Source organism: Apteryx mantelli, chromosome 18, assembly GCF_036417845.1.
Source record: "Apteryx mantelli isolate bAptMan1 chromosome 18, bAptMan1.hap1, whole genome shotgun sequence".
NCBI classification, from domain to species: Eukaryota; Metazoa; Chordata; class Aves; order Apterygiformes; family Apterygidae; genus Apteryx; species Apteryx mantelli.
The window spans coordinates 14,132,618-14,151,387 of NC_089995.1; the positions used below are offsets into that span (position 1 = coordinate 14,132,618).

General features: G+C 38.6%; 1 protein-coding gene across 3 annotated transcripts in view; it reads left to right on the forward strand.

Annotated features, from left to right (window-relative positions):
• GNAS (GNAS complex locus) overlaps nucleotides 1-18,770 on the forward strand; it is a 172,138-nt gene that overhangs the window by 109,247 nt on the left and 44,121 nt on the right. The gene's annotated exons all lie outside the window — the stretch shown is intronic.

Consider the following 18,770-nt stretch of genomic DNA (forward strand, 5'->3'; position numbering starts at 1 on the left):
CGCAAGTGCAAATAATAGTCCGATGCAGGATAGTTTGCACCGCAGCAAGGTTGTGGTGACTCTGATTTATAAACATTATTGAACAAGCTAGCCTGGCAGTTATCTTTTGCAACTGTCACCGCTTCTGAGAATTTCTCTGCTTCTGTCAGCCTTTATTTGAAGGGGGGGGAAAAAAAAAGTACTTTGTGTATAAGGCTAGCACTTAGATGGAAATACTGGGAGTGTGATCTTCAAGTCCAGTAATTTTCAAAGTTCAACAAACTCAGAAAGGTTGACAGAGAAGGGCAAGTGTTATTATTCTGTAGCCCACAGAGTATGATATTAATCATTTTAGCCTAAAGAATCTTAAACAAATTAGACCATTTTGAGATTTTAACTTGACACCTCTTCAATTCTGGCACCTCTGTTACAGTTATGCACGAGAATATTTGGTCCCTTCATAAACGGTCTCCCCTTTTGGAGGGAGTGGGGGCAAAGAATTTCATGTTTTGAAGATAGTTTTAGAAGAATATTCGAGAGAAAAGACAGCAACTCCTTACTCCACCCTGCGTGCTCTGGAGTTGGCCGGGTGCCTGCAGCTCTCGCACTGCCCATTGTTTTGCGATAGCTCAGGTTGGGATCTGTAACAACGTCCTCACCAGTTCCTGAGAGCCACCTCTTACTGAAATACTTGATTTTCTCTTGTCTTTTCTATCTCAGAGAGAGGCATTCAATAGGACTGCAATGATTTTTTGTGTGTGTATTTTTTGCCTCTGTAAGTGTAGTGCAGTGATAAGGACTAAGCCCAGCATGTATACTTGTGTGTTAATTTAATTCACACGAACATGCACTGAAGAATAATCAAGAGGTCTGACCTGCTTTGCCATTCTGTTTCAATCTGAAATGATTTCTTCTTGGATACTCTTTCAGCTTTGCGTTGGTAGAGGCTTTTTCCAGGTGGAAAAAATGTTTTGCATGTGTTTGATATCAGAAAGAATATTCAGTATGAATTGCAGAGCAAACCCTTCCTAATCAAGGTGGAGGCCTTCTTGTAGGTAGTGTTTGCTAGTAAGGAAGTGTCAAAGCCAGCAGCCTGGCTTCCAGCCATCTCTCTTTAGAGGAAAGAACTGTTTCACAGTGATCAGTAACAGCCTGAGATCCTCATAAGATGCAGTACATTAGGGACCGCAGCGAGCTGCCCGCAGCAGTGTTGTACCTGCCTGTCCTGTGACGTGCGTTATCCGTTCGGGGACCCCGGGGCTGGTGCGACTGCGGGATGCAGAGTGGACAGAGCTTCCCAGTGTAGGTGACCGTCACTAGGCAGTCTGTGGTATTTTATGTGCCGTGTTGGTGGTGGCTAAAGAGAAGAGATATTCTTATCAGTTCTGTGAATGATTTCAAGTCCTGAAAGGAATCTTTGAAAATGACGTGTCGAATGGCACGCAACTTCAGGAATAAGGGTTATAATGGGTAGTAGTCAATAAAAGTAGTTTTTCTTTCCTGGAGTAAAAGTATAGTGTTAAAATTTTAAGCCCTGAGTCTACAGAGGTTTAGCCACGTGCTTAACCTTGGCTAATGGCAAGTTTCATTGACATGATTAAGGTTAAGTATTTCATACGTAAATGTTTGTAGGGTTGACGTTTTGAACTGGATATTCATTAGCCACCAGTTTTGAAGGAGTATTATTGGCTGTCTCTGTCCTCAGTGATGATACAAGCTAAAATGTATCTGACTTCTGAGTTTATCTGCATGTAGGTTATAGTTCTTTGGCACCTGAAAAACTGAACCTGAATGTTAATTATGTGTATTAAATCAAGTTAAGGGCCAGAATGTCCCTGGATGCCAACTCTCAGTACATAGTACATGAAATACAAGATCCATGTTGACTTTGTTACAGGTTAATTAAAAGCACTTTAATCAAAAAATAATTTCCTGTAAGTGGAAAGAATAACCTTATGCTAGTTATACAGTGAAGAGTTACTTTGATGTATGTTTAATGTTGTTTAACAAAACAATGTCTAATTCATTTATTTGGTTGCGCGTATTCCCACATCACTGTTCTGTATGTGCTGCAGTAATGTGCTGCCCTTGGTATATACTGTAATATATGTACTCAGACCTCAGCAAATTTAAAATAATAGTTAAATATTCAACAGTCAGAAGAAAATAAAAGAGATACTGAAATTAAGTTATTTAATTACATTTTTTGTTTGTTCCTGACTATGCTAGTTTATATCAGATACGAACCAGCTAGCTGTGTTTTTTCTGTAGGGCGTGATTTTAACCAAGGCACCAGCAGGATTTTCAGAGTCGGGGAAGAGGGGGCATGAAGCTGACAGTTCCCTCTTCGCCGTTCTGCGCCTCATGCCAGCAGTGAGCGCGCGTAACGCGGCGGCGGCAGAATTTCCTGAAAGCGGCTAGTCAGCATGCTCTTGGGGAGAAAAGCAGTGAAACACTGAACCGGCTGAGTCCTACCATCTCCCGCAGTGCTCTGATGGGAGAGTTTCATAAACCGGCAGCCGAACTGCTCCCTGCATGGGTTATTAAGGCAAAAGAGAGGAGGGGGTTTCTTAGTGATATTTAGCAGTACGTAATACTGTCTGTTTTGAGTTTTAGGACTTGCTTTCTGTCTCTCCCGTTTTCTGGCTGAGGAATCGTATTTTGGCTGTTACGAGGCCCTACGTCCCTCAGTGCACTGTCTGGTGCTGCTCTTCTCTGCTCAGTGAGAACATGAAGATGAAGAAGGGAGACAGAAGAGTCATGTCTAGAGATGTTCTTTGAGGGCTCTGAGGCCTTTTTAATTTTCTTAAACTCCCATTCACATTTTTCTAAGCATTAATTTAGCAAGCTGTCCAGAAAGCAATGGTTCGAAGCACTGATTCAAAATCAAGCATGAATTTAGTACTGGGATTGTGGTTTTGTTTCATTTGGATTTTCTTTGGTTGTTTTAAATTGTACTCAGGCCACCTAATTTCTTTTCCAACTGCAGAAGTTTTTCTTTAGAATATAAGAGGCCTCATTCTTCTCACATACATGAAGGAGTAGTTTAAATGAAGTTTAAAATACTCTCCAAAGACTTCAAAATTATCTGTTGTACAGGTAGGGCTAGAATTAACATTTTCTCATCATGATGTCTAGCGGGATGTGAAAGGCAGAAGAAAGACTAAAGGAAGCCTAAACATAGTAGCTTTACAACACTGTGATGGTAGTGTAGATCTGGCTCTCCATCTCTCCGGGATTCAGATAGCAACTGCTGTATTCCGACGTTGGAGTGCTTTTCTTCTTCTGTGGCTCCATCTGCTTGCTTTACAGTTTTTGACTTCTAGGAAATGTGTGGCATTTCTGTGGAGTATACAGTATCACATTTAAAAAAAAAACCACGACTTAAAAATAATGGCAATACAGTGCAATGCTAGATTAAACATTCTCTTTGAAACTGAAAAATTAGTATGTTGGAGACTTCTAAGTCAGTACACTTGGTATTAGGCAATTAAATTTTTTGAATACAAGTAGTAGCATATGGAGGAAGGACGATAGTAGTGCTTACTGAAAAGAGTTTTGTCCACATAATCATGCTGATGATTTAAAGTATTGTGCTGATGCAAGAATAATATTTAGTCCTTTAGATGAGAACCAAAACCCACAAATCCTAACACATATTCTTGTATGGGAATACATCTTTCAGATTTTGTGCAATGATCATTTCCCAATTTTAATTCCCCCCCAAAAGAACTATTATACATCCTTCAGCTGCACTATATATATATATTTAAAAAAAAATTAATAACACTATATATAGTTGCTTTAGTAGCTTGTCTCCTGGTCTTAACTGTTTATAATGAATATTACTTTTTATTTTTCAGTCAGTTCTGGGAAACTTGCTTTTACTTACTGAATGAAAATGTGCCAAAAGCTTCAAAGAGTTTGACAGTTTCAGTAGGGTAACCTGAAATGTGAAAGTACAACCAGCTGGAAATATTTATCATAAAATCAGTGTGTTAGAGGATGTAAAGGTGACACCTTTCTTGTGAAGAAAGAGATTTTTCTAGAGTGAAGAATAGAGGCTACTTTGAGCTTAAAAATGGCCATGTCGGAAGTTATTTAAAGGGCCGGTGTCACGGGTTGCACACACTCTGCACTATACGCATTTTCTGACATAGCTGTATTGGTTGGGATTGCATGAAAATAAATAAACAGTCCTTATCTGACACTTCTTCTGCTGGAAAAATCAACAGTAAATAAAAGAAAAACATGTAAGCACAGCTTCAAACTGCAAATAGGATGTTTTGCTAGGACTGTTTATGTTGTCTGGAGAAATGAGATGATGGTGGTAATGTATCTGTAGATCAGTATAAGTCAGGTAAAAGGATTTTGCAGGCACAGATACCTGGTGAAAACTTTTGTTTTTGAACATGGGAATGTAAATCACCTAAAATTTTAGTATTTTTAAAGATAGAAACACAGGTATGTTGAAAATCTGCAGAGAATGCTAATTAGTAATATTCCAGGCAAAACTACTGAATCCTAAGCTCTTGTTTTTATGTGAAGTATTTTCTGCCTTAGCTTATTGTGGGTTTCTAAAATAGCATGAGGACATAGTATCTTCGGGGGTAATACAATACTGTTCTGATTTAATTTTGCCAAATACTTTGCCTCTTTTTGGTGTACAATCTATCCTTATTATTATTAGGTTTATTGCATAGTCTTTTTCTTAGAGCAGGGTGGAACGGAAACAAGAGAACTCTAATCGGCTATGCAGAATCTAATGTTCATATGGGTAGCACTGGTAAATATTGTGGTTATCATACTGTTCACAGTATTGGGAACATCTTCTGGCTAAAATGATGGGACGTTCAATGATTAAGTCTTGCCAAAGTTTACCCCGACAGTTTGAATGAGCGCTGAGAATAAGGGAGAGATCATGCCTCCCCAGAGAAGTACTGAGACTGCAACTCTGGTTTTTCTAAAACATCACAGTGCCAGTTCTTTGTGGAAGATTACCTTTTTTAAGGAGGACCATTATCCATTGCCTTTTATTCAAGATGAGTTTTTATCATGGTATTAAATTGCCACTGACCAGTATGATGGGTTTAAGCAAGGAAAAAGGAAGTTGAAAGAAAAAAATACTGAGTTAATCAAACTGAACTCAGTTGAGATAGCTGAAGAATTTAATAATCAAGCTGATTGTAAATGTGCATTAGTTAAAGCCTCAGAAATGAAGTAGTAGTCTTTCTCTGTGGATTTATTGGTTTGGATCTGAAGGCATGCTGGAATTACTGCTGTTGGGCTAGTGTTTTACGATTATAAATAATATTAAGCCAAAGAAATTTGTAGATGGTTTATAAATTAAGAAATGAACTGTGCTCATCTATGAAATTCTCTAATGAAACAAGTAGAAAAGTTGTTTTGCTTGAGCAATTTGAGGTCTTGCTTGAGTTTGTGCTAGAAGTGCTTTTTTAGGTATCTCACACTAGCTAAATCCCCTAGGGTTAAGTTTTACTCTTTAATTTTCTGTGTAATCAGATTAACACGTGCTTTACGGGGACAACATGGTGTTTAAGAACAAAGACCTTACAAATCAAAATTTGAGGCAATTATTACAACTTTTCCATGAGGTAAAATGCAAAATAAAGGAAATTATGGTCATAGCTGAGGGTTTCAAATGGGTTTTCCATCCCTATTGTCCTTTGATGCATGGTGATGCAGGTAAAACACAATTGTACCTGTATATTTGAATGTCAAAAATCAACTTCAGCCACGATTCCTGAGGATTTTTGATAATTCTGTCTAGCTCTATATCTGTTTCAAATATAGGGTGAGGTTGGATTAGCTGGGTTAGGGATGGTATTTTTATTCTTGTTCTGCATACCAGACAGTGGTTAGGATATTTTCTCCATCCCTAGTACCAGCTATAATAGTGGCCTCTTTCTCATCCTTTTCTTTTTGCTCTTTCTTTTGGGAAGAGGAAAGGAAATGCTCTCGTTGCCTGAGCATTTTTCTTTCCATGAGCAACCAGTTTGAACCAAGCGGCCAAATAAAGCCTATTTATTTTGGGTCATAGTCCCTTTATAATTCTCTGGTTTTAATAAAATATTCAAAGGAACAACAGTATTTGCCGCTGCCTATTTTTAATTGATCTGGACTCAGATGAGTCGGATGTAGCTCCTGAAATGCCGTAATGACTTTGGAAAGGTTGCATTCAGAAGGTAGTAAAACCAGAATATTAACTTCTAGAGGAAGACATAATTGTGGAATTACTCCAGCATTTGGCCCTCTAGGTCAAGGGAAATATATATTTAGAGAAGGGATGATTTTCAGGGTGTGCTGCTGCTGAAATTGTCTGCGGGTCTTTTGGTCCCGGTTTATTTTTTATTACACTGCTCCGCTGTAGTTATTTTGACTCTCCCGCTGCCAGTGCTGCTGAATAGTTTTGCTATGGTTTCTGCGTGGTGGCTTGGAGGCTGCTTCCCCGCCACCGGCTGCAGCCGTCGGTCCCTCTCCCCTCGCGCCGTCCCGGAGCGCTCTCACGTGCCCCGAAACCTTCCGTTGGGTCCCCATAGTAAATCAGCCCATTGAACCGATCCGGGTTAAAAATAACCCGAGGAACCCTTCCTCCGTCTCTTCTATTTTGGGGAGGTTATTTTTAACAACTTTGAGGCCTGGGTGGTGACGTGGGCTGCAGACGGTTTGGTGCAGCCCAGGTGGTGCAAGCTGCGGTGCCGAGCGGTGCTGAGCAGCTGGGTCAGAGGTGGGGCAGGAATTCCGCAAAATGACCTTGGCACGGAAATCCTCAAGAAAATACAGCCTCAGTAAGAAAAGGTGTGAACGGGGCTCGCTTTGCTCCCCGAAGTGTCCCTTAGTTATGTAGGCAGCAGGACAGAATTCCCGCTCTCTCCGCGTAGTTGTGCACCCTGGTGTACGTAGGGATATATGTATTCTTATTCCTGTCTAAATACAGCATGGAAGAGGAAAAACGCTTTTCGAGTTTGACAGCATCACTAGCTTTATAATGTAATGACAAACATACTCACTTGAACAGTTTTCCATGAGACTATCTCAAATGTGATAGGTTTGGGGTGTGGAAGTAGGAAGAACGCTTTCTCGGCTGGATATGCCCACGGGAAGCCAGGGAACAGCGGGTTTTCCCGGGTGCCTGTATAATCCCGTGTGGGGTTTGGGTAGCTCTCACAGCAACAAAATTGGCGGCTTTTGCCGTTTTGGGCAAGTCACTTTTCTGTCCTGTATACTTTTTTCTGCCCTGTATGTCTTGTCATCTATGCAAATAGTGGTAATATGTGCATCTTGGAGATTTATTTAAGCATCCTGGGGTGCAAAACTGATTTTAAAAAAATAGTAATAATAATAATGTGGATTTGCAAAGTATTTTAATGCAAGAGTTTGTCAATAAAAAGGAATGGGAAATGCTACAGTATCAGGGAAGGGGTGTGATACGAGAGCCTCTGGAATAGACTTCACTTCCCCTTGGTTGAGTCTCCATTATCTTATCTTCACGGAGCAGTTCCTTCTAGACGGACTTTCAAATAATTCAGTTCAGTCTGTTTACCTGATCAGAGTTTAACAAGACTGAAACAAAGCTATTTTTCCTGCCCTTTCATAGTAGAAGTCAGTTCTTGAATACCGATTAATTAAAGGGTTCTTTGGGAGCTTGTTAGCATAGGGTCTCTGAGACAGACAGGCACTTTAATTCATTTCTGTTTCTCATAATTGAAACGTGTATAGTTACTAATTATTTGCAAATGACTCTCAGGAAATCTTTGATTTTTTCCACCCGGATGGATGATACGAAACTTCTTTGTTGCCGATGAATAGCAATATCCTGCGAATTCTTGCAGTGCCAACCTGCCTGTCTGACGTAGGCGGTCACTGATATTTTCAGTTTCAGCTTTTCTTCTACTTCAGCCTGCAGTACCGTAGCTTTTAGTTGGGATGTGAACTAGCCCATTGCATTACACTAAGGAATGCTATGTTGACACAAAGCTTTTTTTTGTGAAAAATTAAAATGAAATTATATCAAGACTGTACGTAAAGTAGCATCCGACTTGCTTGGTGAGTAGAGGTTATTTTGATAAGTAAGTAAAAGCCAATGCTATTAAAAAACTTAGTGCTTAAGGTTCCCGAATGAATTTCTGGTGGCCGCCTTTTCGACAGCAGTTGTCACATCGTCGTTGCTCGGAACGGCCGGGTTTTGGGTGGGCGCGAGGTCCCTGCGGGGCCGCGGCGGCGGCGGCAGCGGCAGCGGAGGATAGCGGGTGCGCGGCGGAGGCGCTCCGGGGTGCTCGGGTGGGCGCGCGACGGGGGCGAAGTCGGTGCAGCCGCTTCCAGTAGCGCACACCGCCCTGCGCCTGCTGCTCTTGGTCCGTGAAACAACGATGGCTTTGGTAGTTACGCAGGAGAATCCGTAATTTATGGGAGGTTTTTTTCCTTTACTAAGGGAGAATCTGATTTTTTTAAAAAGGTGATTCTGTAGTAAAATATATAGTCAGGAACAGTGTGTGCCTATACAGTAAATCTTTAATATAGGAGGATATTTCTTTTTACACCTAAGTGTAAAGCTATTTAAATGAAGAGAAAAATATTCATGCCGTATATGTTTTGACTGCCAAAGTTTTCCAGAAATTCAAAACACTGACTAGGAACCTGGACTTCGTTGAGGTGAAAAACCATTCGTAACATCCTGTAGAAGAAAAATACCACTCTAGTGCGTTCAGTTTGCTACAATTCAGAAAATTGTCATTAGGAATTAAAAAATAGAGTAGCTTTTTTATATGAAAAGAAGTAATGTCCATGAAAAATACAGTCACTGCTTCCACAAAGCAGAACGCTGTAGTGACCAGAAAGAATTGCTTAATTCACCAGCTACAAAAAAATGCTGCCTTTCTAAAACATATTTTGATAGATCTTTAGCTAGAATTATTTACTAAATGAAGTTAATATGCTGTTTTCCTTCATGTAAATGGAACTTTCCAAAAGAAGCTATATAAAGTTCATGGATAAAAAGAAATCTAGAAAATAAGAAAATGGCAATTCATATCTAGTGATGAAGTTTTAAAAAAAAGTGAAGATAATTTTTAAACATTCTTAAGATATTAAATAGCATACATTCATTTATACCATATTCACCTGGTTAGCAAATTAGCACAGAAAGACTATATGTAGCTGGAAATCAGCACATTTAATGGATGCCAGCTAATGAGCATAAAGCGTCAAAAATATAAAATATTATGCAGTCTAGGTTTGATTTAGATAATTTAAGTCATCAGTATATGTTTTTGCTTTAGTATAAAATTTGGTTCATCTTGTTCGATAGTAATGAAGGTGTTTTTTTGTCAATTTTTCTAAAGTCTTGTCCCTCTCTTCTCTTCCTCAAATATAGGTTGTCTGCTAGTTTTCACCTTGTTTTAGGATTTTTTTTTCTTTTCTTCCCAAGGCATAGTTGGAATGTAAAAGTCAAGAATCTTTTTTTCTGAAGAATATTAAAAAAAAAAAAAAAGTGGAAAGATATAAACTAGCACTATATTTAAAGCAGCCATTTCTGAAATTATTGTTAAGCCTGCATTCGGTAAAACAGTTTATGTTTTTAGGCCAGACTTTCAGAAGAACAGTGAGAATGTGATACTTTTTGCTTATAGACTGAATTATGAGTAATGTATATTTAAAAACGAAAAACCAAAAAAACCTGATCTGCCTTCTGACTTTGGTGAAGAGGGATGGGAGAAAACATAAGATCCAAGCAGCTTTCCTAGTGAGCATCGCTTTTCTGTATAGCGATGAGTCTCTTGGCTGCTTGCTGCAGTATGTCCTGCTGCACCTGAGTCTTCTTAAATGGGGCAGCATCTGTAGGAGCAACTCTTGCCCCCTTGCAATAATCCAAATTATATTGCCTGTAACAGCAATTTCTAACTGCAGTGGAAATGGAGATGCTATTAGTTCATATGCTTCAATTTGCTACATGCATTATATAAAACATATTTTGTGCATGAAGTGAAGATATTATCGTCTAGAAAACTGTAGGAATGTGCCCTTTGAATTCTGCAGTGTTTTCCCTGAGCTATTCGTGTAGTTCAGCCGAAAATCCCATGAAGTATTTCTGTAAATCCAGAACTTTTAGGTGATGACATTATCTGCACGTCTTTTCCATAGTGTAGTCATTTTTATAGTACAAAAATAAAAAAGCTTTTATTCTGCTTTAATATTTCTTTAATTAGCATCCAAAGTAATTGCTAACGCTTTGTTCTACATTTGTATTTTTATCTAGTAAATTCCCACCAGACAGTATTTATAGGTTCATAAGTTCACATTTAGAAATTCATTTGAAGAAATTGTGACTTAATTCATATGATACACCTTCTTTTGCTTTCCTTGCAGCATTCTTAAAGTACAAGAACAGAGTAATTCAATTTATGTTGAAATAAAAGTGCTGTCAACTGGATTAAGCAATAAATAGGCATAAATTTCATATAGAAATTCTTAAGCTTTTTCTGGTTTTGATCACAGTAAGAGACTCACAAAATTTTGCTGTATGTGTAGATTAAATAAAATTTCACCTCTGAGCCCGCGTGGCATTGCAACTGTTGGAAGAGAGAACACAGACAATTTGCCCGTTGCCCTGTGGACCTGTCTTTTGGGCAATAAAAAAAAAAAAGCCTTCTGGGCAAAAAGTGTTTGTAACTTACAAAGATTAGGAAATGTGGTGGTAGACATACCTCTAAAAAATCTTGAATATGGAATTTTAGTTTAATTTAATTGTCTCAGATGACTAAAAGATGAGCTCAGATTAACATGAAAGTAGCTACAAGGAAAAAATGAAAACTACTGTGGTGAATTTTACATTTTGATTCTTTGAAGTGTTCTTACGCTGCCGTGTTTTGGGTTCCAAACTCTGCATGGGATATTTATATCTCAGCAAAACACTTTTCCTTTTTAAACTGTTAAGTATTGCTAATGCTCTTAGATTAAAAGGCTGTTTGTTTTGAAGAGGAATTTAAATGCTGGTTAAGCATTTTCATTTACGCATCAAAAATATTTTCCCGCACGTCCCTCCATGCTAAATTTAAAGTCATTTTTTGTCGTTCTGGTACAAAATACAATATCCCGTAGTGTTGCAAAGTTGTGCAAAATAACCATTTTGCATAGTCGCCTGTGATTTCCCAAAAAGCGACTTTGAGGAAGGTGCGCGTGCAGACGAGGCAGGTGCCCGGTGTGCGTCCGCGAGGCTCGGCCCGCGCCAGGCGCTCTGCGCGAGCCCTTCGCCCGGCCCTTGCGCGCGTCCCTCTCTACCTCTGCTTGGCTACAGTCTCACCTAAATCCACGTGTGCTCGCTCCTTATCTTTTCCCGTAGTGTCCTGCTTTGCAGAAAACCAGCCGGTTGGCCGGGTTTTCAACTCGCCTTTGGAGGGTCGACGTTCCCAGAAATCTTCCGGGCTTTTTCATAGCTTTTGATGGCATCAATAAAAACATCTCCGACAGAGAATAATTTTATCTTTTTCTTTACTTAATTATGTTGTGTAGATCGCTGTAGGTGTTTTACTTGGGTTCAGAAAGAACAACTAAATGAAACTGGATTTTGATGTACTTAAAATATGGGGTGTAAAAATATGTATTAGATTTTAAAGTAGCTTTCTGATCAGAAATAGTAATCCTTCTTTGTAAGCACATACCTAAACTATCCTATAGTGCTGATGGAAATTTCTGGCAAAAATAGTGGTTTTCTTCCCAACCTGAAAGGGGGCATTAAGGTTGCAGCTTAGGCCCAGTGCAGTCCCGTGCTCAGCCCGTTACCTGCAGCGCCATCCGTTCCCTGCAGTTGCATAGTGTAGTAAGGTCACTTGATCGGACCATTTGTTTTAAATTTACTATATATTCATTACACAAAAAGCAACTAAATGATGTAGTATCAAAGACATTTTCCAAATTCTAATTTAAGGCTCAAAGGAAATTTCTCAGAGGTTTTATTAAACCTTCCTTCTTAGTCAGAGTTCTGTGAAAATAGCTGTCTGTTGCAACGTCTCCAGTACCCCTCTCTCCTGCCCCAAGAGACAGCCAAAATGGTATAGGAGGCTTTCTGTGAGCCTTTTATGCTATCAGTACTCTTAATTCATTAATGAATTGCCTTCTTTCCAAGTATGAGTATATTCTGAAGAAGCAGAGAAATATTGAATCCTTGGTTTAAAATTACAGGGGAATTTTGACAAAATGGGGAGCAGAGTCCATATCTGCCAACTTCCCTTTTAATGCCTTAAGAAAAAGCACATTCTTCCTCTGTAATGAGAGTGATACATTTTAAATAAAAGCGTGGAAGAATTAAATCTGAGCAGTGCTCAGATATCACCAAATTAATCTTCTGCGGTATCTTGTGAAAGTAGAAATAAAAGGGAAATATTGTGGTATTATGCCAATGAGGCCTTTCAGCCAAAGGCACTCTGTAGATACAGGGTATGGGCTTGTGCGGGGGCCCCTTTTTTTCAAATACTGAGGAGTTCTGAAACTCTTAACAAAGGGGGAAAAATAAAATTCAAACTTAACAGGAGTTTCTTAAACATAATTCCCTTCCCATCATCCGTTCCTCTCCTTGCAGCCACATCTAGTTTAAGTTGTGCTACTAGAAATGTGAAGATAGATACTGTAAGCAAAAGCCCAAAATATTTCAGCATCATTCTTGCTTCTAAACATGAAAAACTATTGATAAAGAGATTGCAGCGTTGCTGAAAGTATTTCTGACTCGGTTATGGGAAGTGCTGAGTGCTCGGTCCTCTCCCAAAGAGTTTTGTGTTCAGCGCTGGCCACGCGCCAGGAACTGGAGACTCTTCAGCTCTTTGTAGGTATGTGTTTCCTTTGTGATACCATCGGCATGTTTTCCCTAAAATAGCAGGCAATAATTAACACTTGTTCACACCATTAGGAATGCAGATGTTTCTCTATCCAAGTAAGTGGCTTATACTGTCTGCTTTGACAAATTCAGCACGTTTTAGTATCTCTGCCCAACCGTAGGGAGCCTGGCAAGGTGTCGTTGGTTGCATTTAGTGAAATGCGGCAGTGCTGCTGGCTATCATGCAAGTAAACTTCGTGTGCCCTCGCTTTTTTGAATATGTAAAGGAGTTTGGAACCAATGGTCAGGGTTGTTTTTAAATGCTGAACACCTTGGGAAGCAAATGTCTCCAAGATGCAGTTTTTCAGTTAGAACCTAAATTTGCCCTTTGCTCACTAGGTTTATAAGGGGATGACCTGTTTAAAACTCTTATTATGAAATGTGCCATTCCATGGGACACTGAACTTTGCCCAGGAATTGAATCCCAGGTTTAACCACAACATTGTGCAATGGTTGTACACACCTTCTAGTAGGTGGGGGGGGGGGGTTCAGTGGCATTGACTTTTGCTGGAATTAGTAAATAAACTGTTCTAATGACAGATCCACCCTGCATTATATGTTACAAAGAAAAGGTAATGTTGCATGTCCATGCTAAGGTTCCTGTGAACATGGTGTCATAGTTGCAATTACTGTGCCAACATTTTTCCCTGCCAACATCCTAATGCCTATAAAACATTGCTTCATAAACATTTTAAAAAAAGGTCCCTTGAGTATTTATATATTTGGAGGGAACAAAGCCTTGTAGACAGTATGTCCAGTTTTTCTCTTTCATTTTCTACTATTTTATCCTTTTAGAATGCCTCTCAAAAGCTGGTCTTGGTTCCTTATTTTTTCCCAGGCCTGGAGTTTGTCTCTTGAGGATTTTTTTTTTTTTTTTTTTTTAACAACCAAAAAACTTACTCAACCTCCTCAAGTCCTTTAACACTTTCTGTGGCTTGACTTTTAATAAAGCCACTGTTTACCTGGCTGTCATTTACTCAACTTGTCTAAGTTTTCTAATAAAAGTAGGTTTTTAACTTGATTAGACTCTGCATTACCGCTTCTCTAATTCCAAATTCTGCAAGTAAGATCTCTCTGGAATGCAGTACAGTTTTCCGTTCATCTCTTGTACACAATGATTTCAGCTGATGGTTTTTTTTTTTCCGCCAGAGGTCTGCTTAAATTCCTGTAAGTGAGTGCAAGCAGTTTAGAGATGTTGCCTATTGATTCGTTATATTGGGAAACTTTCAGCAGTTGGAGCAAAGGGTCTTCTAATAAATAAAATAAATACTTAAATACATGTATTTTCACATATGTATGACTTTCTAAGCATTGCAGTGTTCTGGTATGATGAGAGACAATTCTTCCTAGTCATCAGCAAGTCACGGTCCCTGATACTTCACTTATCTAAATAAGACCTAAGGAGGTTTTCCCAGCCTGTGGATTTTCTCATAGTTTTTATAGTTTCACAGAAGGCTGTTACTTAGGGATTATGCCCAGAATTCAAACTATGTCCCTGCCCAGTGTGAATACATTCGAAGTCAGACCCTGCTGGTTCTGCTTGGATTTGTGTTACGTTAGTGTAATTTTAGGGTTCTAAACAGATTTTTGCCTCTTTAGAGTTCTTTTAGCACCATAAAGAGTGTAAAGTCTGGTCTGGTGGTAAATAAATGCTATGGTCTTAACATAATTCTTAGCAACTCACTTCTCGCCTTACTTGGTGATGCCATGCTGTCATCAGTTATGTTGACTTTTGTTGCTTTACCCAGCTTCAGCTATAGTTTAAACAGTATCTTGGGTATGTGTTGTGTAACTGCAACTGTTGTGGTTTTTTCTTTTTTTTTCTTTTTGGAAAATGACTTAAGCTGAATATTTTTTCAGTTTTAAGCCCACATAGGGCAAGAATGGATAACATGACCACAGTTGGCAAATATTATGGATTGTTTGGAAGCTCACGTTTAAATCCTGTTTATCATAGAACATCATCTCAGACCAAGCTGATATTTAGTATTTTTTGTTTATTTTAGCTGTTTTATTGAGTTCCATTATATAGCACAAGGGAAACCTGTGATGCTGCTGTGGAGTGTGTTACATGAGAACGTGCCAACAAATGAATCAGTGTTATGGAAACAAGAAACAGGCATGTAAGGACTAGTTTTCTGGCTATTTCTTTCCAGGAAACTTGCTTGCTACTTCTGGTTAGTGTGTTGCCTAACTCATTGTTTTTAAAGATCTTACACAAATTAGAACTACTTAATTCAAAAAAGCCTCTGACTGAGCTGATTTTTCTGGTGGTCTCCGAAGCCCTTTTTTCGCCTAAATACGTAATGAAGTGTGTGTTTTTCCTTGCCTTCCCTGGGAGTGCCTGGGCTACGCTGCATGCCTCAAGGGGATGCTGAGAATTTCTTAGGGTTTTTGATGTTGTTGTTGTTAAGTATTATTTCACAGTCTTGATTTGTATAAGTTTAATTTTGTATGCGTGTGTGAGAGATCAAAATCTGTTTTTAGCAACTAGCTAGTATGTCCTAACTCCAAAATCAGTTGTTTTAACGTAAGTGGTCTTCTGATAAAGCTAGAGTGGAGCTCTGTAAGCCTGGTTTACATTTCAGCAGCTTTTCACTGGTGAGCACCTTCCTGGCTTGCAGCTGCAGACACTGGGTCAGCATCAGCCCCTAAAAGCATGAAGATGTTTTTCATATGGTCTAAAGACAAAAGATTACTTAGGAAAGGTTGTTCGTATTTGGCTGTCACAAGTCAGGTAGTTGAGGCTTTACAAAAAAAAAAAAAAAAACTACTGCTTTTTAATGCAGTAATCTATTACTCATTGCTTGCTGTAGATCCTGATTTTGAAATGCCAATAAAAAGTTCAAAGAATGTGGACTTGAATTTTTTTTTCCAACCCACATGGACAGTTAATAACCATATTGAAAAGGTTGCCTAAATACTGCCGGTTACCATTCAGATTAGCAGGACAGACAGAAACACAAGTCTGATCTGCAATATTAAATATTTTATTGCTACTTTGGCCTAACAAGGCAGAAACACTGATCATTATTCCATTATTGTAATGCAGGTATTACCTTGGGGTTTCAGGACTGTGCCGAAACGGGGGGAGGGCACTTCCGAAGGGTTCGCGCCTGTCCTGTTGAGCTAGATCCCAGGCTGTTGATTATCAGTGTGTTCCCGCTAGCGCCAGGAGCTGCATTTACTTTTCTTCCCGTTTAAGAGCCTCATTGCAGGAACTACTCCAAATGTTTTTTCCACAAGGTATGATGGAGTTGATAAGTTGTTTAAAATAATTGTTTTATTTCAGTTCTATACCAGAATATCATAGTTGTAGTAGGAAGTGGAAGTGAGTGTTGTGTCTGATTTTTGGTGCCGTTAGGAGATTCATCTTCCATAGATGGATGGGCCTTGAAGAAAGTGTGTTTGATTGTCAGGACATTTCAGCCTCCTTGGTGTGAAATTTGAGCATTTCTGTGTTGTGTCCGTGCCTTTTTATTGATGTGAGCCCAGGCAGATACAGCAATATTAAAAAACGAATTGTATAAGGTGAGAAGGTCTAGATACAGCAATATTAAAAAATGAATTGTATAAGGTGAGAAAGTCTAGATTTAATATACAAGGACAAGCTGCCCATGGCCATTAGTAAAGGAACCATAAGACTGATGTTGGAGTAGAGATTGCTGTGAATAAAAAGGCATCTAAGCTCTAGAATAAACTTTTTAGTGGCCTCTGAATAAGGAGAACACTGGGTTATTCTGACATCTTAAAAAATCGTATACCGAATAAGCCAGGAAAATTATCAATTACATATTTAGTAAAATGTAAATAACCCAGGAAATTAATGGCAGTTCTGCCTATTTTGTTTTTTTCATACACACTTTAGGATAACCAACTTCAGGGACAAGAGGAGTTGTTAAGGAGAGGTGGGCAAAAGTACAAGAGGAGAGAGACCATATAGGAAAGGGAATCCATAAATATTTGTTGAAACTTCATGTTCTGGCTAGAGCCAACAGAGTTTTACTATACTGTGGCATTTTTCATTAAGGCACTGTTTCTTTTCACTTGAAATATATGTTTGTAGCTGATGAATAATTTTTATGCATTACTGCATTGTCTATAATCTTACCTTTGTTTAGTTATTTGCTAACTTACAGATATGAAGGTGAGATGAGGGTAATTTGGGGATATATTTAGAGATAATTGGCTTGGCAGATGCTGACCCCGGTTTGAGGTAGATGTCTATTTTAGACAAGTTGTTCAAATAGCTATCTGAAGTCTGGTGCAACTTATCTTCTTTGGGTGGGAAATTTGGATGGTTTTTGTCTATCCAATTTTGTTGTTGTTTAAACAGAGACTTTTCGTACAATTGCCAATTCTGTTTCTTTTTTCAACTAAGACAACTTCCCAGCTTTGTAGTAATAACTTAAGTGAGTCATAAGATGTTCTATATTAGTAGACTCCTGCTACTTTTTTGAATAAATAAATAAAGCCACACAAAGATAGGTTTGGTTCAAATACAGTGAGATTCTGGAGAAATCTCTCTCTCTACTTTCTCTTTCTACTCCTTTTTGCTTAGGAAAGACATTTTCCTCACTATCCTGTGCTGTAGCTGAAGACTGAAAGTAGTTGACTGGTCTTCCAGTTGGAGGGGAAAAATAGGAGGGCTTGGAAATGAAAGCATCAAATGAGCATAACTCCAGCAGCAGCAGATAGAAAACCCAGCATTAGAATTAAGATTTTGGTTTGTCTTTTACTTCCTTTAACAGCAAATGGTCATATGACCTCTTGATACTTAAAATTGCATCAAATCTTCCTATTTATGAAAGAAATTAAGCTGGTCTTTTTGTTCATGAACAGATCATAAAAGGGAGAGGACAAACTGAAAAGATATAGCTAATACTATATATAAACTTTTCCGGGGTGGGGGGGGAATCCACCATAGAGAGTATTTTTAGATATGTTGTGTGAATTTGTGTGCATGCACAACTAGTGAATATTCCATAGCAATAAAGGTGAGATCAAATTTGCATTTCTTAGGCTGTTTCTATCTTTGATATTCACAATTATTCACTCAATCCCATGTGCATCTTATACCTGTAAAGAAAGATGAAGGCTTGAAAATCCACTAAATTTACTTCAAAATACCGTTAGGCATTTTTAAGATGCCATTTAAAGCTTCTGCTGTTCAGGTGCATTTCAGGTGTTAGTTAATATTCTGGTAGGAAAGTGAATTTTTTAAAAGAAATTCTTGAGTGAAACTTTGGAAGTCACATTTGGATGTGACCCCTTTCTTTTTACCACGCTGATAGTAAAAGAATGTGAGACGCTGATATCCCGAGAGAGAGAAGGATTCCTAAGCTACGTCACTGGAGGGACCTTGAAGCAGTAAAACGGCTATTTAAAATAATGCATTCTTTTCTGTAAAATATTTCTCAAAAAAAAAAACTATATTACAGCTAGTTCAAAGGTCATATGCTGTCCTAGATGCAGAAAGGTTGGTTTGGAATATGGTACCTGAGCCAGTTAAAAATCAGAATTAGAGTATTTAGTCCAAAACACTTGAAAAACTTTGAGACATAGCCAGGAAAAGTCCATGGTCACTGATAAAAGTAGTGCACACAGTGGTCTGTGTATTTAAGTTACTAAGCTCCTATTCTTCTAAGTTTATTCAAAAGTTTTTGGATTGATAGCCAGAAATATGTGTATGACATGCACCCATGTTGGAGCCAAAGTGCATCTTTTGTATGCAGAAAATAATGATCTTATGCGTGTATTTTTATACTTGTCTTACAGGTTCAACAAAACTGAAGCATTGCGTTTTTGATTATCTGCTTTCCTATCTTGGTTTATAATATTTAAGGCTGGCATAATCACAACACCATCTAACTTCGTATCAACACGTTTCTTCTGAAGTTACTGG